The following is a 22,195-nucleotide window of genomic DNA, read 5'->3' on the forward strand; positions in this document are numbered from 1 at the left end:
TCGACAGAAGCTTTGTCGACAGTATCTGTCGATAAAACTTCTGTCGACAAAAGCCTGTAGTCTAGACGTACCCTCTGTGTCTTCCAGGGCATATGTAGCTTTTTACTCATGGGGGTGAGCAACTCTCTTATAATCCCTCTGAATGTGATTCTACTGTCTTAATATCTCATGCCCTTAGTCCAGTGTCTTGTGTTACTATTTTGTACAAGGGACCTTCTCTACAGGAATTTGTAATTGAAATTAAATGGAAACATGTTGCAATTGAAGTTAAGCTCAGAGTCACAGTCTAGGGATAGATTTCTTTCCCACTTGTTTAGAAATCTTATAAAAGCATGTAGTAAGCCAGGAACTACAGAGTTGACATTAAAGAAGCTTTTCTTTCTCCTACCTTTATTTTGATGTGGTATAACCATGTATTTTATAGTACTGTTGTTTAAACTGATCTTCACAGATGTAGAATGAACAATAATCACTTTTCTGAAGAGGTTCCCAGTCTAAGGCCTTGATCTCACAATGAGCTCTACGTAGGCAACTCTTGCACCTGCATTGAGCCCCATTGAAATCAATAACATTGCTTGTGCAGAATGGAATGGTTTACAGGGTTGGAGACGGGAGACAGCACAATTTAAATAAAGGAAAGTGTAGAGTGATTCTTGGTGAGGGGACACAAGGAAAGGGAAGACAAGAAAAAAAGCACCACTTAGTATGAAACAGCGACTGAAGCTGAGAAGTGCAAATGGGGTGGTAATTGAGTCAATCAATAAACCATTGAATGATACAGAGGAAATATGACCAAAGAGGTACCTGGGACTACACTGTGGAGGGCCCTGCGGGATAAAGACAAGGATATTTGCAGAAAAGAATGTCTAGATTGGCACGGACACTTTTGCGCAAAAGCACTTTTTGCAGAAAAGCGTCCGTGCCAATCTAGACACGGTTTTGCGCAAGAAAGCCCCAATCGCCATTTTCACTATCGGGGCTTTTATTGCACAAAACAATTTTTAGCTGTCTACACTGGCCCTCTTGTGCAAAAGCATTTGCGCAAGAGGGCTTTTTCCCGAGCAGGAGCAGCATAGTATTTGCGGAAGAACACTGACAATTGTACATTAGATCGTCAGTGTTCTTGCACAAATTCAAGTGGCCAGTGTAGACATCTGGTAAGTTTTTCCGCAAAAGCACCTGCTTTTGCAGAAAAACTTGCCAGTCCAGACACAGTCCAAGAGAGGGGAAACTGCTTTTGTACTTGGCTAGCCATTCACAGTCTTTGTTTAATCCTAAACTGATGGTGTCAAATTTGCAGATGAACTGTAGCTCAGCAGTTTCTCTTTGAAGTCTGGTCTTGAAGTTTTTTTGCTGCAGGATAGCTACCTTCAAATCTGCTACTGTGTATCTAGGGAACTGTTTGTAGTTTCTTGATCCTCAGCCTCTGGCATCAGCAGAAATTAGAGCAGCAGGGGATCGGCTCTCACTTCTGGCGCTGGCTTAAGATCAATCACACGCATTATCATAGAATCATAGAATCATAGAATAATAGGACTGGAAGGGACCTCGAGAGGTCATCGAGTCCAGCCCCCCGCCCTCAAGGCAGGATCAAGCTCCGTGGCAGGATCAAGCTCCGTATAGTAGTGGAGAGTCTAGAACTCCATTCCACCATGCCCCTTCCCACGTCCTATCTCCAGAATGCCTGTAATCCACCTTAATCCCTCCTTTGATGGTGGGAGGGCAGCTGGCAAAGGAGGCAATGAAGTTGATTGCTTTAGCTTTGAGCAAATGAGATGTCACCTGTGCAAGGACAGTTCTCTACCAACGTTCTCTGGCCAGACCACTCTGTGCTACTTATGTGGTATCAAGAGGCCTTAACAAACCAAAGAACCAGATTCAAAATGGATGATCAAAAAGGTCTTGCCATAAAAAGGAACAGTGTAGAGGGACCACAGGGAGGCATTTTGCCTCAGAAAAGCCATGTGTCCTCTGGAGCTTGTGAGGTTGGTCATCTACAGATAACTGATGTCCATTACCTCTCCACCTAATTTGGAGTCCCCTTTGCTCTCTGGTGTGGTTACACGGAAGGAGCATTATTTCCCATGCTCCCCAGAACACACCAGCATTCACAATTGGAGAAAACTATCTGTTTTTCTCCTAATGTATAATGACAGGAAAAGAAAGAAATGTGTATTCAAGGATCTAATTGATCTTCAAATGTATTACAAATGGAATCATACCAACAGAAATGAAACTTTCAGTTTCTGCTCTTCCTCCTCCCCTGGTAAATCAGGAAATAACCAACCAGCCATGAGCCCCCCAAAGTACTTTGCCCCAAATGTCTACCTGCATGTACTAGCCCTCAACACATCTCTCCTTCCCTGAAAGAACATAAAAATAGATGGTCTTTGCAGTGTTTCTTAAAGGTCAAACTCGGTCGTGCTATTTCAGACCAATTTCCCATCATGTTCAAGTTGAACTTTCTCTTGTCTTGAATATGCTGTCTTTCTGTTTGCTTACATATTGCAGTGTTCCTGCAAGTATTTTTTTATTTTATTGTGTGTAGTAATAGCAGGGGTATGTGTGTGTTTAAAAATACTATCGCTATCAGTTTACCCTGAATATACAGAATTAACTTGCATATTCAATATACATGTATTTGCCAGGGAAAAGAAGCCTTTCAAATAAAAACTTTCTAGGGGAAAGGATGTAATTATGGATTCACCTTATGTACCTTTGGGGCCATTTTCTGCAGTTGATTTGCCTGATTAAATTTGGATGATGTATACTGAAATGCCATATTCGGGTACAAGAACAATCTGTTCTAATCTAACATCCTTGCATGATGCAGATCCTTCAGTGCTGTTGTCACGGATGATCTTGTAGCTAAATGGACTCTAAATTTAGCTCTGAAATCCCAACTGGACCCTCTTCTTTTTCATCCTCTCTAAGATATTTCTGTGCGTTTCTTTGAGTGCAAAGTGACATTCTTAATTACAGTTATGTCTGCCATTGAATTTGTGTAATTGGAACCATGTTAGTTAAAGAACTTTTCCTCCTTCCTAGCCTTTGAAATTGTGCTGAGTTTGTTTTTAATATAAATATTTACCTTCCTTTTTGTTTAAAATCTGTCTGTAAGAGAATCTAATACTAATACTCTGTTCCCTTCCTGTTACAAGGATAATCAAATGTCATTTGATCAGAACACAAACATTCTTTAGATGCTCTGCTGTTCTGTATGGTTGTTTTGTCAAGAGAATAAAAAAGGTTCAAAATTCTCTAAATGGGTCACAGTAGCTTCAAAGAAACTGGAGATATTTAAGTGCAGGTTAGATAGTTGTCTATAAGGGATGATTCAGACAGTGTTTTGTCCTGGACTTGATGACCTCTCAGGGTCCCTTCCAGTTTCTAGTAGTCTGTGATTTTATGAAACTTATTTAAAACAAGGTAAGTCACCCTCTGAGATGTATTAATACACATGTATGCGTGTTCTTCTTGAACTGTATCTTATAAATCATCTTATGAAAAATATGTGAAGAAGCAGCAAGAGCTGCTTCGTGCTACATTCAGCCTCAGTTCTGCAGGTTGTTGTTTCTTTCTCTTAATGTAAACCATTTCAGGGTTATCTCCTTTGTTGTTGTTATATACTTTTTGCTACATTCCTAAGAATACATTGGCAGCTGTGAAAATGGATGCTGTTTTGCTTGCTTGATAATTTTGTTTTCTGTGCTTGAACAGAAGAGAGGGATGGACTTGATGACCTCTCAAGGTTCCTTCAAGTTCTCATATTCTATGGTTCTATGATTCGCTGACTTTCCACCCTTATCAGTCAGGGTTGCCAGGTGTCTGGTATTGACCCGGACAATCTGGTATTTTCATCTCCTGTCCAGTAAAAAAAATCAGAAAATACTGGACACCTAAAATGTCCAGTATTTTCTGATTTTTTTTCCTGGACAGGAGGTGAAAATACCAGACACCTGACAACCCTACAACATACTTGGCAACTGGGCCCAGCCCCCGGCCTCCGGCAGCCCCAGAGCCCCACCCCCGGATCTTCTGCTTACCTGGTTCCGCAGGGAAGCTGCGTTTTGGCTTGATCAATAAAACAAAATGGCCATCGGCAAAAAGCCTAAAGATCAAGGGGAAGCAATGCCATCCCTGGGTCTTAGTGCTCAACCTCTTCCCTATTCCTATCCCTATTCTGACTCTGCAGGCACTCTGAAAGGGGCCATGCTGTTTTAATGCTGTTTTATTATTATTATTATTATTATTATTTTGCTTAATAACTCTGTGTGTCCTTTTTTTTTCCTCAACAACTTTCCCACTTCCCTCCCCCCCAACATATTTTTTTTTCCGGTGGGTTTTTTTGGGGAGGAGTCGGGTGTTCGGTAGTTTGGTTAAACCATCTGGCAACCCTATTATCAGTGTGCTTAGCCATATGGGGTATGTCTAGACTACATGGCTCCGTCGATGGAGCCATGTAAACTAGTTTACCCGGCATAGGCAAAGAAGCGGGGATTTAAATAATCCCCGCTTCATTAAAATAAAAATGGCCGCCGCGCTGTGCCAATGATCAGCTGATCCAGCACAGCGCGGCAGTCTAGACGAGGATCGGTTGGCTGGGGAAGCCTTTGCCAACCGATTCCTTATGCCTTGTGAAACGAGGCTTACAGGATCCGTCAGCAAAAGCTTCCCCAGCCGACCGATCTGCATCTAGACTACCGCGCTGTGCCGGATCAGCTGATCGTCGGAACAGAGCAGCGGCCATGTTTATTTTAATGAAGTAGGGATTATTTAAATCCCCACTTCTTTGCCTATGCCAGGTAAACTAGTTTACATGTCTCTGTTGACAGAGCCATGTAGTCTAGACATACCCATGCAGTTGTGATGAGCTATATAAACCCCACCCTGCCACAGCCACTATGTGGTCAACAGAGAGAGTAGCTACCTCCCCAGCTGAGGTAAATAAGTTGACCAGCAATAGTTGAGATAAGAGGTTACCAAAAAGGATGGCTGCCAGAGTGACTAAGGACTCTCCTGCTTTATCAGCAAATTGTCAGGAATTTGCCCAAGCAGCAGGATCTCAAGCTCAGAGGATTCCCTTTCAAGTGCAGATGTAAAAGGTCTTTGTAGCAGAATGCAGGTGGTTACGTCTTTATATTCACAGTGTTGTGACAAGGTAACCTCTAGTAACAGTAGTTAACTCAGCTAGTTAGAGGACATGATAGTAAAAACACCTCCATCCAGTCTACAAAGTAGCTTTAATGGTTGGTAGCCAGTGTGGTAGTTCTGAAAACTACATATTTTCCTATATTGATGTGCCCTTGGTGGCATATGAGATTAGTTTGAGGGTAATTAAAATGTTTGTTGGTTATTCATTCAGTACTGATGATGGGACGCAGAGGAATTTAGGCAGCATATTGATTTAAAAGCATTGATTTTAATTGCTGCTATTAGCGGTTACCTTGTCACAGGATCTAGATTTTGAAGGTACTTTTTCCCCTGAATGCAGGAAATGCTTGTCTCAAAGGTATGTCCTAGCTCAGAAGTTTGAGTATCTGTTGTCAGTAGTTATGATGATATTTCTGAAAGGTGGGCAGTTGAAGTTAGTAAAAACATCCCCAAAGCATTCAAATAAAAGTCTCTAGAAATCTGGAGATGACCTACAGGACTAGTATGGAGAGAGAAATGTATTGAGAGAGATTCTTTCAGCTGAATTCTGACATATTCCCCCCTTCCAACCCTGCCGCCGCTTCTGTAACAAAATGATTTTTTTAACTGTAACAAAATAAAAAGATACAATAAAGACTGGAGTGTTTTTCTTTGGCAATGAGGTAAAGTAGTAAAATAAAAGACTAATGTGTATCATAGAGCTTCTGTGCATGAAGACTTGCGTGTGGCTCAGGGTTTGGATTAATAACCCTCTAGCCTGTTGTGCATTAAATGAGCAGGTGGACTCTTGACACTTTGCACTAAAAGTTCCATAGTGTGTTTTATCCTACTGCCATTTGAAACATTTCCATAGTACAACAAAACACAGTAGGTAGTTCTACATGGCCATTTAGTGTGCCCTCCATGCATTTACACCTGAGCTTGCTTGTGCTCTTCAATTAGGCTGGTTTATGTCAGCTGACTCAGATACTTGGGCTAAGGAGTTGTTTAATTGTTGTGCAGAGGTTTGAGTATGGGCTACAGCTTAAGCTTTGGGACCTTTCCACCTCTTGGGGTCTTAGAGCAGAGGCAGTTATACAGCTTTGTAGACTGACTGCCCAGTAAATCTGAGTCAGCTGGCAAAAGTCAGTGGCAGGATTTTAATTGCAGTGCAGGCATTCCCTAAGTGTCCATGTAGACAACCAGGCTACGTCTATACTATGAGTTTTCTTGGCAAAAAATATGCTAATAGGGGACTCATTTGCATGAGTCGTGATCTCATTTGCATATTTTCTGCCAATCCAATTTTGCACTGGGTTTTTTGCGCAAAAACAAGCAGTTTGGATGTATTCTTTTTGCGCAAAAAAACCTTTTCCTGCAAGATCAGTACACCTCCTTTTTGGGGGCATAAGGATCCTGCAGAAAAAAGTTTTTTGCTCAAAAAGAAAACATCCACATTGCTTGTTTTTGTGCAAAAAACCCAGCGCAAAACAGACTGGCAGAAAATATGCAAATGAGATCATGACTCATGCAAATGAGTCCTTCATTAGCATATTTTTTGCCGAGAAAACTCGTAGTGTAGACATAGCCCAAGACGCTCAGCTCCCACTCCCAGTCCTCACGAACTTTGCAATCTGATTGCTGCATCTGACCAAGAAGATAGTTATTCAGAAGTTTATTTTCTCACACATGGGGGCAGGGGTGGAATCTGGTTCTTAGCTCAGTGTTTGTTTTCTGTGAAACACTGAAGTGTGATTTTTTTTATTTTTTAAAAAGTAATTGATCCTTTTTAACATAGGCGAGTAAAGTCAGTTTCTATTTAAATCCGTCTGCTAAGTGTGTTTGAGGAAGCAGTTTAGGAATTCCAATCTGTCAGGTTTTATCCCTTTTTCAAATTGAAAATGTGTATAATTAGATTAATTCTGACCCATGTATCCAGAATTTTCCAACCAGGAAACAGTGACAAATCTTTCATATTGGAAGAAAACTAAATTTTCAGAAATAACTGGTTGGTTTAAAATCTGTGCTTTATGTAAGAGTCACATAACCTATTTGACAATAAGTTATTGCAAAGCCGAGATCTTTTATAAGCTAATGATATCTTGCTCATGATAACACACACAACTGCAACATTCCCTTTCATTTCGGAAACTGTTTTAGCTCTGCTAACATCTTTGTCTTGTATTATTTGTTCAAAAACAAAGGGCCAGATCCTTATCTATTTATTGTTCCTTTTTGTTAGTGAATAATTTCTCCTAGCTCTTTATTTAATGAATATTGTAATGTTTGCTCAGAGACCATTGTATGGCTCCACAGCCAATCAATCTAAAAGCCATTTCGCCCAGGTAATTTAAAAAAAAAACAAATTTACCTTCTACAATTGAAATGTTTTTGCTTTTCTAGTCATTCCAATGAAGAGTGGAATGGTTTGTGTTTAGGTTTAACCAGAGTATAAAATGACAGTCTCTGTTTAGCTGTTCATGTATACTGATTTACAGAATGAGGTAATGAAAAAGTAGAAATTCTGCATAAATACTTATCCAACAAATATGAAGTTCTTTGATGCTGTGTAACAAATTATTAATTTTACAACTGTTTCAAAGAGTTTAAACACACTGGATGGAAATTGAAACAAACATCTAACTTCATGCTATCATGTCCTCCCTTGATTAGATCTACTGAGTATTGATCTGATTTCATAAATTAATGTTCTATTGCCCATCTTGCAGCAGTTCACATATTTTTCCTGAAATGCCAAACAGTGACTAGGTACCAAATCCTGAATTGTTAATATCCTCATTGACTTTGAGAACATAACAAAATATACATTCACTCTCATGTTTCCATAAAATAGAAATCATGGAATTATTGTCCGGGTTGAGCACTTTGAATAAGAGTTGCCTGTGTCTTCTGGTCATAAATTGGCAGCTGAAATTAGCTGGTGTATTGGTTCACAATGCCTAGCATAGTGCATTTGGAAGCTGGCAGCAACATATTCTCAGTGGAGAGTCCTGAACTCTGGAATGTACTTCCCCTGCTTATGCCAATATAGCCAGAATCTCCTGAATGTGATTTTTTTTGTATTGCCATTTAGTGGTAGAGGCCTCTTAGGGAGAGGCCTTTGACTCTGTAACATCCAAACATGCCAAGTCTATTGATCTTTGGAATAGGCTGCAAGGTGCATCTATTTACAAAGCTACAGCAGATTTGGGGGCCTTTGACAGACATACAATATACAGCTGGATGGAGGGGGAATTTGCTTTTTAGTGGATGACCCAATTTTGTTTTTCTGTTTTGTGGAAGTGCAAACACAGGGCTCTCCCAGCTAAGTTGCCGCTTCCTCCCTCCACCTCCCATCACATTCCTGATCATCTGCCAGACCTCCCTGCTCGTGGGCTCCGGAGTGCAAGAATATCTATGGTCCTGCCGGACCACCGATGTTGCTGGACCAGAGAGTCCCAGTGTAGGGAGGTACAACCTGTACCTTAGTTTTGAGGTGTGTGCAGTCACAATAGATTGATTTCCTGAGTTATAGAACACTGAACAAAATAGATTGATCCCTCGCCCTAACTGATTTTTTGACACTTGCTGGTTGAATTTTTTGGTTGGCACTATGGCTGCTGGACTGCCGTAACATCACCTTATTTTTATCTTCTATGAGCAGATGAAAGGGTATAGTAAGCAAAGGAAGTATGTTTTCCTATAATGACTAATTAAAGCCTATGGGTGCGATTGTGACTCTACAATATAATCTGAATTAAGGGGCAGAAGGAACCGGGTTGTAACTTGGAGTCAGAATCTGGTTCCCTCTTTCCTCTTGCTCAAAGGCAGAAGTCACATGTGTCAGCCTATTCCTTGGACATATCTCTCTTCCTTTGGCAGCAGCTTTGGTGTATGGACCAGCTCCATCTTAGGATACTACGGGGATGGGGGAGGGCGGATTCCATAATTAGAGAGAGAGGAGTAAAACTGAGAACATTCATTCAATATGTGTCCTTGCATTATGATTCTGAGAGCAAGATTTGTATTGTGGTGGCAAAGGACCAGATGTGTAATATCAGAGAAGCTGAGGCCAGAAGCAGAATTCCTCTAAGGTTACTAAGGGGTGAGAATGGGAGCACACTTGTTTAGAAACCACAATACCTTTGAACAAGCACTTGTGCTTCTCCCAGCATTGGCCATTATGGTTATGGGAGTTTCCCACCTGGATGGAGGGACAGGCTCTAGAGATGGAGTAGCCTGTGCCTTGGTGTAAAAGGACTTCTTATGAATCCCCACCTCATTCCTTTATGCAACTACACAGCAACGTGCACGGTTGAGCCTTTTGTATGAAGATATAAAAACTGCTTGAACATAGTACACAATAAATGCCTGAAAGAATATTTACTGTGTTGGCATGAAAAAGCAGATTTCTAATTTATACAAAGCAGGGATCCAGTGCTGCAATGCTGCCAGACCTGAATCTCCCACTGAACTCCTGGGGTATGCCCACACTGCAATAAACAACCCACAGCATGTCCACAGCTGGCCCAAATCAGCTCACTTGGGCTGGCAGAACTTGGGGTACAGGGCTAAAAATTTCAGTGCAGATGTTCAGGCTTGGGCTGGAGCCTGGACTTTGAAATCCCATGAAAAATTCTCAGACACCTTCCCAAGCCTGAACATCTATACTGCAATTTTTAGCCCTTGAAGCCTGAGTCCTGCAAGTCTGAGTCAGTTGACCTGGGCTCAGAGACTTGGTGCCAATGTTTTTTAAATCATGTGTACATGTGTCCTTGGAAGTTCCATACATGGAGGACTTGCAGTGCAAGGGCCTGTTTATTTGCACCACTGATTGTGACAAGAAAGAATCTTAGGGAACTGGTTTTTGAGTGGGGATCTTGACTTATCTGAATTTCATACAAATACAAGTATTTGTGTACACACCAATATAGTTTGACTTTAAGGATGTGCCTCATTAGTCATATCTGCAAAAGATACAAAATATATAAAACTTGACACTGCTCTCTGAATGCATTGTGTTGTTCTTGGAACATGTCAGGATTTTAGATCATTGTTTGATAGACCATCCTGTTCCATTTATGCTGCATTATCAGACCAACACAGCAAGAGTTCAGAATGTCCAGACTTCAGGTTTCATGCATGTTTTGTAAAGTTTTACTTTAAAATATATGCTTTGATTTAGTAAATGAGGAAGATCAGTATTAAAGGAGAAAATTCAGGTAGAACCTATTAATATTAACATTTCAGCCAATAATGGATGTCAGCTTGGTTTTTTTTTTTTATTTAAGAAGAAAAAAACATAATGCAAAATCAACATGAAGAAAATTGCTGCTTCAGGGCTTTTAAAGGCTCTAAAATTGAACAATCAAAACAAATATTGGATAAATTTCAATAACTATAATGATGAGTTTAACTTACTATAGACAAATTAAATATACTCTTGTCTGTTTGAATCTATAATCTGTGAGCTACTGATAATGAAGGAATACACCTTGAAAGTAAATTAGCCAAGATGATTCAATAATTGAGCAGAGTGAAATATTCATTGTAAAAGATTTTTCCCCGAAAGTTTGGGTATTATAATATCTCTTAAATCTCCTTACTAGCAAAGTAATGATGCAGAGCATACCTAAAATCATTACATGCTGCAAAGGATATCAACATTTATTTGATTGTAATGTCATATCCATAACAGATTCCTTTGCGTTAACCTACATTGTTATGAGTTTAACGACACTAAGCTATTACAGTTTGCTCTATTTGTTCAGCAGTATAAAATACACTCGTGCAGTAGTAAAAACTGTGGCTCTCAGTTTCCCCTAATGATTACTTTTCATCAAGGATGAAGCCTGCTGTTACTGTCAGAGTATAGAGCTAATCTCTTAGCTCAAGAAGTGGTAGAAGTTTGTGCTTGATGCTGAAGGCCCTGAGCAAAACCCTTCTGCTAAGGGTTGTTACACTACCCAAATAGATTCAATGGAGTTTAACTAGTCTAATGGAGTAAGTGGCCTGTTGATTTGCATTGAGTGTTCCCTCAGGACTTGTCACTAAAATTATTGCTGTTATATTTGTGGAATCATATAGATTTATTTCAAATATGTTTGCATTCAACTGCCAACTACCATACATATTAATTACATAAATAAGCCTAACCTTTGTTTTTTCTAAATTCAGTCTGTGTAATAAGAAACAATTCCTCCATTTGGGTGTCCCCTGAGCTGCTTGCTTATTTAACCTGAGTTATTTTGTTCCATATAGTTCAAAGGAAATTTAGTGGTGGAGTTAGCAGTGTTTCTTGTAGTGATGTACAGGATTTTACCTGTAGTCTATAATTGAATCACCTCTTCTCTTTTTGAGCTTCTTGTGTCACTATTAATCATTCTCATGGCTCTTCTTTAAAGACCCTCCAATTTATCAACATCTTTCTTGAATTGTGGACACCAGAACTAACAGAGTAGTCCAGCAGGGGTTACATTAGTGCAAAATACAGAAATAAAATAACTTTCCCGCTACTGGTAAAGATTACTCTGTTTATAAATTTAAGTGCAATTTGTTCTTATCAGCTTCTCGTAACTTGAACAATCCAATTCACTATTTTTTTTCTTTTCCCCCTCCTCCTTACCTCCTCTCCCGCCTTTCCTTATTTATTCTTGGATCTGGACTTTTAATATTCCAATTACCTGAAGAAGGGGTTGTACCCATGAAAGCTCATGATATAATCTGCATGTTTTGTTAGTCTTTAAGCAGCTTCTTGACTATTTGTTGTTTTTCAAGTTTTTATAAATTTAAGGATTGCATTGCCTGTTTAGCCACTGGAAGGTTATAAACCATTGAATATCCACCATAATCTACAAATCTTTTTCAAAGTCATTACTTCTCAGCATAGAGTCCCCCATCCTGTTTGTCCTACGTTTGTTGTTCTTAAATGGATATATTTTCATTAAGCTGTATTTAAATGTATATGGCTTGCTTGTGCCAAACAATTCAGATCAATTTGTGGCAGTGGCCGTTTTATATTTATCACTCTCCCAATATCTATGTTTTCGTTCTATTATATTTAAAAGACAACTTCTTACTGTCCTTAAATCTGCTGGTTATAGAGATATCCTTTGTTTCTTTGCTTTCCTTATCAATTTTCTATACTTCCAAACTTTTTATTTATAATCATTATCATCTACTCTCCTTTTTTCTATTTGTAATATGTTGTTTTATTTCTTAAAGCTCCCTTCTCCTCCAAACCAGGTCAGTTTACTAACCAATACAATCTTCTTACTCCATTCTAGAATTGTAACTTTTGGGGCATGGAACAAAGTATTCTTAAATCATTCCCAATTATCATTCACAATTTTCAAAAGAAATTATTCATCCCAGTTCATTTGTGTCACAATTATTTTTAGCTTTGTGACATTTGTCCTTTTAAAGCATCAACTTTATGCCACTGGTCTAGACTTTATTTTGCTTTCATATTATAAATATGGTCAAGTGATAATCATGTGTACTCAAACTACTATTATTTGTTAGTGTGTTTTAGTCAGTTTGTCTTTATCTGTCAAGACTAGGGCTAATATATAATTTCTCCATGTTGGATGCAATACTGTTTGAGGTAAGGATTTTTAAGTTATAATATTTAAGAATTCCAATGATCTTTTATCTGGACTCCCTAACTTCCATCATATGCACTCAGAATGAACTCTGCTTTTATTATACAGCTTTTCCTCCCTACAAAGTAAGGAGCCAGGCATCCTGTTCCCTTGGGCAATTTGGTGGTTTGTAGCGGATATCAACTAATATCCCATTTTGTGTTTTAGCATAAATAAGCATTCAAGATCATTTCCTTGTAAGTTATCAGTGACTCAGAAATAGGTAATGCCATTTTTACCTAGACTTGCAACTCCCCCTCCTCTTTTGCCCACTTGATCCTTCCTAATTAGGTCATAACCATTTTTTAAAATTCCAGTTGTATGAAACATCTCCCACAGGTTTCAGTAATACTAACTAAATCAAATTTATGCACATAAGTGAACAATTCCAGTTGCTCTTGTTTGTTATCCAAGCTCTAAACATTGGTAGAGAGGCAATTAAAGAATACCTCCTCTTCACGTCCTTTGGTTTCTTGATTAATTTTGTGCTCATTTTCCTAATTTTGTGTTGAGTGCTGTTATCTTCCTTCTTCTTTAACTTCCTCTTCAGTTATTAGTTTTATATCATCCTGAGGAGATTAGTTCCTCTGCTGCAGATGTTAAAAATAATGTATACAAAGTATACCTCCTTCTCTCTTGCTCCATAGAAAATGGGTTAGTGCTCCATAAAACCTACACCTTCTAGTCTATACCACATACCTTGCTAGCAGTTCACTTCCAGGAACTTTTGCCTTCTGTTATCCTTTTGTTGCAGGATAAGAAGGATCTCAGAGAAGACTGCTTGGACAGTCTTCTTTGAAATGATCTATTACTTGTGATATATTCTATGATGCAATGTCATTAGTGATTATATGAACCATCGCTAATGGATTGTTTCCTGCTGACAAAAAAATCCAGCCTTAGTCATGTCTCCTTTTTTGGCTCCAGAAAGACAGAACGTTATTCTGTTGTTTGACTATCCCTGGCAGAATGCTATTTCAATTCTTCTGAATATTGGATCTCCAAGGGTATGTCTACACTACCACCCTAGTTCGAACTAGGGTGGTAATGTAGGCATACTGCACTTGCAAATGGATTTGAATTTCCCGGGCTTCATTTGCATAAGCCGGCCGGCGCCATTTTTAAATGCCGGCTTGTTCGAACCCCGTGCCGCGTGTAGCCACGCGGCACGGGCTAGATAGTTCGAACTACCAAGCCATTCCGAACTATCTGTGGAACGAGGTGTACAGATAGTTCGGAATGGCTTGCTAGTTCGAACTATCTAGCCCGTGCCGCATGTAGCCGCGCGGCACAGGGTTTGAACAAGCCGGCATTTAAAAATGGCACCGGACGGCTTATGCAAATGAAGCCCGGGAAATTCAAATCCCGGGCTTCATTTGCAAGTGCGGTATGCCTACATTACCCCGCTAGTTCGAACTAGCGGGGTAGTGTAGACATACCCCAAGAAAAATCATATATCATTCTAGGATGGTTGAAGAACTCATTGTGGACAGGTTTGATTTATTTATGAATTGAGTCAGGTTGCCATAATATCATGTCCCGGATCTGTTTCTATTCCCTTTGATGAGTTGGATCTTGAGAAGTTTCCATACTGAAGACCTAGTATTGATTGGAAACTTTTAGTTCTGAGAATTCCTCCTGGTTTTCTTCCCTCTGGTGGCCACAGCCTGCCTTTTCTCATCTATACCCAGCTGCTACACTTTGAGGTTTCCTAACAAGGGCAGAACTGTTATAAGTTTGTTAATTTAAACAATGAAATAAACTAGTGTGGATACAAATAAGTTGAAAGCCAATTAAAAAAGTGGATCCTTTTCTAAAGCTGCTTAAGAAAGGGTTTTCTAATCACTTTACAATCAGCCTCATCAAAAGTACCAAAAGCAGCTGTTTAACATAGTGTTAAAAAATTAACACCGGTGGAAGAACAACAAGGTAAGTACAACCAGGTTTCTTGGGTGAAGCAAGCAACTAGGTTTGGGTGGGCTCTGCCTAAACCAAATTGAACCAGATTTTTGGCACTTAACATTAAAAAGGTTGTAGAGTAGTTTTTCAACTAAGGCCTGGATGAAAGCCGATGGGTACTGAGGTGGATGGATGCTGATGACAGAGACATCTCTTAGGAAATGGTCTATTAATACAGCTTCTCTATGTTCTAGTCAGGAGAAGAGGATGGAAGATGATGTCAGATTAGATTACGTACGGGTCAGATTAGATTACGTTACAATCAAATGAAAAAGAGTCTAACACATCAGGAAATGGCAGACAAATAAATAGTGACAATTTTTTTAAAGTGCTCATACAAAAGGCTGCGTCTAGACTGGCAAGATTTTGCGCAAATACTTTTAACAGAAAAGTTTTCCCGTTAAAAGTATTTGCGCAAGAGAGCATCTACACTGGCATGGATGCTTTTGCGCAAGACATCTTTTGTTCAAAAGCATCAATGCCAGTGTAGATGCTTTCTTGCGCAAAAAAGCTCCGATGGCCATTTTAGGCATCGGGCTTTCTTGTGCAAGAAATTAACTTGGATGTCTACACTGGCCCTCTTGCGCAAGAATACTTGTGTAAGAGGGCTTATCCCTGAGGAGGAGCATTAGAGTATTTGCGCAAGAACCACTGATTTTGTACAGTACAAAGTCAGTATTCTTGCGCAAATACTTGCGGCCAGTGTAGACAGGTGGCAAGATTTTGCCCAAAATCTTTCCAGTCTAGATGCACCCAAAAACTAGAAGTCTAAACAATAAGATGGGTGAACTAGGATTCCTCATATTAAAGGAGGATGTTGATAAAGTAGGCATCGCAGAAACTTGGTGGAATGAGGACTGTCAATGGAACACAGTCATATCAGGGTACAAAATATATCAGAAGGACAGAACAGGTCATTCTGGTGGGGGAATGGCACTATACATTAAAGAAAAAGTAGAATCAAATGAAGTAAAAATCGTAACCAAAAGGTTCCATATAATATCTATTGGTAGTAATTCCATGCTCTAATAATAAGTATATAGTAGTAGGGATATATTGTCAACAATCTGACCAGGATAGTGATAGTGACTATGAAATGCTAAGGGAGGTTAGGGTGCATCTACACAGCACCGTAAACTTGAAATAAGATATGCAATTTGCACTATACAAATTGAGTATCTTACTTCAAATCTATTTCAAAATAGCTTATTTTGAAATTTGGCATGTCTACACAGTGCCAAATTTTGAATGAATGCACTATTTCAAGATATCCATGAACCCTCATGGAACAAGGGTTACAGGGATGCTGAAATAGCGTGCCTGTTGTTTCAAAAAATATTAGAGAGAAAAATGTTAGCGATGCTATAAAAATAAAAAAAACCCTCAATAATAGTGGGGAATTTCAACAAATTGACTTGGTACACATCACTTCAGTGTGAGATTTAGAGATAAAATTTCTTGATACCTTAAATGACTGCTTTTTGGAGCAGCTAGTTCTGGAATCCACAAAGGAAGAGGCAATTCTTGATTTAGTCCTAACTCGAGAACAGAATCTAATCCAAGAGATAAATATAATTGGACCCCTTGGAAATAGTGACCAAAATGTAATAAAATTTAACATCTCTGTGTTAGGAAAAAGCCCAACATTGTGGCATTTAATTTCACAAAGGGAACTACACAAAAATGAGGAGGTTAGTTAAACAGAAATTTAAAAGTATAGTGACAAAAGTAAAATCTCTGCAAGCTGCATGGAAACTTTTCAAAGACACCAAAATAGAGGCCCAACTTAAATATATACCCCAAATTTAAAAAAAACTCAGTAGGAGAATTAAAAAAAACACGCCACTATGGCTTAACAACCAAGTAAAAGAAGCAGCGAGAGATTAAAAGGCATAATTTAAAAAGTGGAAGTTAAATCCTAGTGAGGAAAATAGAAAGGAACATAAACTCTGTCAAATTCAGTGTAAAACTATAATAAGAAAAGCCAAAAGGGAGTTTGAAGAGTAGCTAGCCACAAACTCAAAAAGTAATAGCAAAATGTTTAAGTACATCAGAGGCTTGGGGCCCTTGATCAAGATGTTAGATGAGCACTCCAAGATAATGAAGTAGTTGCGGAGAAAATAAATTAATTCTTTTCTTCAGTCTTCATGGCTGAGGATGTTAGGAAGTTTCTCAAACTTGAGCCATTCTTTTTAGGTGACAAATCTGAGGAACTGTCCCTGACTGAGGTGTAATTAGATGAGGTTTTGGAACAAATTGATAAGCTTAACAGTAACGAGTCACTGGGATCAGATGACATTCACCCAAGAGCTCTGAAAGAACTCCAGTGTGAAGTTGAGTAACTAACAACTGTGGTTTGCAACCTATTTTTTAAATCAGTTTCTGTATAAAATTGTCAGACACATAGATGAACATAATTTGTTGGGGGAAAAGTCAACATGGTTTCTGTAAAGGGAAATCATGCCTTACTAAAATTTGCAGATGGTACTAAACTGCTCAAGATAGCTAAGACCAAAACAGACTATGAAGAGCTTCAAAAAGATCTCACCAAATTAAGTGATTGGGGAAGAAAACGGCAAACGAAATGTAATGTTGATAAATGTAAAGTAATGCACATTGGGAAAAAAATAATTCCAAGTATACATTCAAGATTGCGGGGACTAATTTAGTTATAATAACTCAAGAAAGAGAGATGTTGGAGTCATGTGTATAGTTCTTTTAAAACATCCACTCAGTGTGCAGTGGCAGTCAAAAAAGCAAATATAATGTTATGAATCATTAAAAAGGGGATAAAGAATAAGACAGGGAATATTTTATTGCCTCTATATAAAACCATGCCCACATCTTGAATACTGAGTACAGATGTGGTTGCCTCATCTCAGAAATATATATTGGCATTGTAAAAGGTTCAGAAAAAGGTAACAAAAATGATTGGGGATTTGGAATGGGTCGTGTATGAGAGAGATTAAAAAGATTTGGGACTTTTCAGTTTAGAATAGAGGAGACTGAGGGAGAGGGATATGATAAAGGTCTATAAATCAAGACTGGTATGGAAAAAGTGACTAAGGAAAAGTTATTTACTTGTTCCCATAGAATAAGAAGTAGGGGTCACCAAATGAAATTAATAGGTAGCAGATTTAAAACCAACACAAGGAAGTTTTTCTTCACGCAGCACACGGTCAACCTGTGGAATTCCTTGCCAGAGTATTTTGTGAAGACTAGGATTTTAACAGGGTTCAAAAAAGAGCTAGATAAATTTATAGAGGTTAGGTCCACCAATGGCTATTAGCCAGGATGGGTTGGAATGGTGTTCCTAGCCTCTGTGTGTAAGAGGCTAGAAATGAATAATAGGACAGGGATCATGTGATGATTACCTGTTCTATTCAGTCCCTTGGGGAATCTGGCTTTGGTCACTGTTGGAAGACATTATACTGGGCTAGATGAAGCTTTGGTCTGACTAATGTTTTTATGTTCGTAATATCTATGTCTTGTAATAGTTGGTAATAATTTAATATAAAGGCAATATTAAAATCTCAACAACAAATAATCCCAAAGCAAAGGAAGAATGGTAATATTAGTAAGAGACCTGTATGACTCCCGGGATGAAATTAGACTATTTTCTTCACTCGCAGTTTGTTATGGGCAATAATGCAACTTTTGATGTTTGGAAAATCTCCTATGTGAAATATAAAATTCAATATTAAAATTTTGTTTGTTGTTTTGGTAGGGGGAATGCAAATTTGTTTTGGTATAGTTAGTATATATGTTACTTCCTAAATTGCCATCGCTGGAAGTCAGTGCCTGACATTATCATGCATGTCTGAGCAGATTTCCCCTTCAACCCGCTGGCCGATGCAGAGGCCAGCTACTCAAGTCTTCAACCAGAGAAGGATTCCTGGCTCCTGAAAGGGAAAAATATCAAACACCTCCCCTGAAATTTCCCACCGGGGAGACAAAGGGCAATCTACACAGCAGGGTTAAACTCTAAATAAACTACTCAACCTGAGATATGCTAATAGCGTAGTTTAAGTCAAAATAGCTTATTTCACATTTTGGCACTGTCTACACAGCAGTTATTTCAAAATAGAGCACTTTTCCCTGACTTCCCTTACTCCTTATACAATTAAGGTTATAGGAGTCAGAGTAAGAAGTCAGTTATTTCAAATTTATTTTGAAATAACAGGCGTTCTGTGTAGACACTTGACTGACTTTATCCTGAAATAATGCTGCTGTGTACAGATAGCCAAAATGACTCGCTTCCACAATTCTCCCACCACAGTGAAACTGGTGTAGTGACCAATCAGGCCAGCAAAAACTGGTTTGTTCATTTGGGACTGGAGACATTTGGGAAGCCTTCTGGCTTGTAACAGTTTATTCACTGAGTTCCAATAAAGGGACATCCATAAATAAGTCTTTTATACTTTTATGTTTGCTGCAACTGCTTATTGTATAGATTTTAGCAGAGAAATATATATCCACTGGAATCTCTCAACATAGGGACCTCAGCATATATAATCCCAAGTGGTTATTTTACCAAATAGTGACTGTCTCCAAGGACAACAGCAGGAAAACAAAATTGTCATTCTGTTTCATTTGATGGTTAAATATTGTTCAGTCTTGAAAACTAGCTCTATTTCAGCATTATTCTTCTAGTACTTCCATCAGTATTTTTATATAGTATCAGTGGGGAGGGATTATCAATTTATCACTGAAAGCAAATACTAAAATAAATTAAGACTTTCAACACTAGGAACTTTTTCCAGTTCTGTGATCTGGTGAAGGATTTTTTAAAAATATTATTCATATTCCCTGTTCCTCGTTAATGGCATGATAGCACATTCTGTTATAAATATTTGTCTTTCTCTAAACCTCACACTTGTAAATATTGTTTAAAGTCTTAACCCATTTTGCCTCCACAGATCAGTTGATAACCTTTTTGGTTAATCCTACTTTGAAACAAAGCACTTTCTTTGTTTCTATTGATAATTAATTACCTTGGCTGTCACACAGCCAATAAAATTGATATTTTTACATCATTTTAACAAAACTGCAGTTTTGTCTAAAATGTAATTTACAAAAATCTATCACTGGCAAAGTTTCTTTTCACAATATATTGTAAATTGATTTGAATGGCAGTTTCTTTAGTTAGTACAATAATAGTAAATAGATATCCCAGGGGTCTATTTTTGGCCTCTCTTTGTTCTTGTTTGTATAATATAATAAAAAGGGGCATGCGCAATCCAAAGATCTCAAAATCTGCTAACAACACCTAAAAGGAAAGTGTAGCACATAACAAATGATGAAAAACGACATTTAATTCAAATGGCTTTGGAATAATAAATGAAAAAATCCCAAATATAAAACTATATATCAGAGTGTAGCATACTAAAATAGTTTAAGCTTAAAGTGGAACAATCATGCAAGTTTAGGAAAGACTTACAGTAGGAGATACTGCAGAAAAAATACTGCAGCTGTCACTCTTATTGTCTGCCCGCAGAGGAGACGAAAATAAAGAGGGATACTTCAATTGAAGGAAGTGGTGGTACTATTATTTCCAGTATTTTTTAGACTATTTATGAAACTAACTTCAGTGTTGGTGATTTGTGCACAGGAAGGACATTTCCCTGAATGCAAAATAGACCCAGTGTTAAAAACTGGTCTTTCTTGAGAAATGACTTTGGTGCTAATTCCTGTGAAGCAGCTCCCATAGAGCTGTGTTGGGATCAAAGGTTAAGACTCAACCCTGTCCCTTGTTCTAAGTCAGCAGGGGGAGTGCCACACTGCAGAAAAAGTAGGTTCAGCCTTTGGGGAGAGGCACCCTGCATAGTTGAACAACCGAACATCAGGAGTATTTCAGAAGTTGTGTTTGGTATCATAGGGCTATGCTGGCTCCAAAGCATGTGCTGCCACACCCAGGGTATGTCTAGACTACATGGCTCCGTCAACGGAGTCATGTAGATTAGGTTTCTAGACATAGGAAAATGAAGCGGTGATTTAAATAATCGCCTCTTCATTTACATCAAAATGTCTGCCGCGCTGTGCTGATCAGCTGTTTGGTGGCACAGCGTGGTAGTCTGGACGCTCCGCAGTCGACAAGGGAAGCACCGACCTCATTCCACGAGGCATAACAGGGAGGTCGACAAGGGCCATTTAGTCTAAACATACCCCCAGTGTCAAGCAAGGGATAATATTCTCCTACCAGAGGCAAACAAATATGCAGGAGATAGTCTGAATTTTATCCTTGGCCCAAGGCTTTATGGCCACCCCTCTCAGAGGTCTCTGGAAATCAGCTCTGCTTGCTTCCTAGAGCAGTAGCCCTGGCGCTACTTCCCTGAGCCTCTGGCCCGTTGTGCCATGGACCCACCCGAGGGGTTCACTCCATTCCAGTCTGATTTTCCCTTTCCAGAGCTCAGCTTGTTTTAGTCTCTCCCTCCAGTTGCCAGGTTAAGCTCACCTGTTCTGGTTGGGGCTTGATCTATTCACAGGGTCCAACTAAGGTGTGATACAGAACTTTTGGAGAAAGGCTACCTTTAAGTCTTCAACTGTTGACTGTCACCCTCATGTTGAATGGGAACATCCTTCTTGTTAAACACTCAGACATAATCAAATCTAGGGTGAGATCCTTTGAATACGATATTTTCTGCATGTATTGGCTTTGTACTCCTAGATTTGAGTGGAATATTATCGGTGGAAAGAAAAGATTTATTAAAAAAAAGAAGAAAATCCACAAAACTGTTTTTGGAACTGTTTTCCATTTTCTGACCAGGAAAGAGAGGATGCACCAGCGGTTAGAATCCTAGCCTAGGACATGGGAGACCCACAAAAGATTTGTCATGTCACTTCAAGCAACTCAGTTTCTCTGTGCCTCAGTTTCTCATCTGTACAATGGGAATTACAGCAGTGCGTTGCCTGACAGGATTGCTGTGAAGATGACTACATTAAAGATGGGCTCCATGAAGGCTGTATAATTACCATAGAGATACCATCTCTCTTTCTGATGTTAATGACATAATTGCTTTATACCAAGCAAAAATCAGAATCAAGAATTCTAATTCTGAAAGGCTTCCTTCTAAGGAAAGCAGAATCTGAGATGAATGAAAACTCATTATGTAAGAGTAGGTGAAAACTTAGAAGTCAGGGAAAATGTTGTTGGTAACTCACAGGATATGAAGAGAATGGCTGAGGAGGCATGGTCAGTATGAGAAATAAAGGGAACCTATGAAGGTTGCTAAATCTTTCAGCCCAAGAGGATTCTCAAGCTCATCTGGTATAACGATCAACCAGAAAGATTAAGAGTATGTCTACACTACCCCGCTAGTTCGAACTAGGAGGGTAATGTAGGCATACCGCACTTGCAAATGAAGCCCGGGACTTGAATTTCCCGGGCTTCATTTGCATAAGCGGGGAGCCACCATTTTTAAAACCTCGCTGGTTCGAACCCCGTGCAGCGCGGCTACACG

The 22,195-nt window shown here is 39.0% G+C and overlaps 1 protein-coding gene across 2 annotated transcripts in view; it reads left to right on the top strand.

The window, feature by feature from the left end:
* THSD7B (thrombospondin type 1 domain containing 7B) overlaps positions 1–22,195 on the top strand; it is a 630,645-nt gene that overhangs the window by 463,386 nt on the left and 145,064 nt on the right. The window lies entirely within an intron of this gene.

This window comes from Pelodiscus sinensis, chromosome 7 (assembly GCF_049634645.1).
Source record: "Pelodiscus sinensis isolate JC-2024 chromosome 7, ASM4963464v1, whole genome shotgun sequence".
In the NCBI taxonomy this organism is placed as follows: domain Eukaryota; kingdom Metazoa; phylum Chordata; order Testudines; family Trionychidae; genus Pelodiscus; species Pelodiscus sinensis.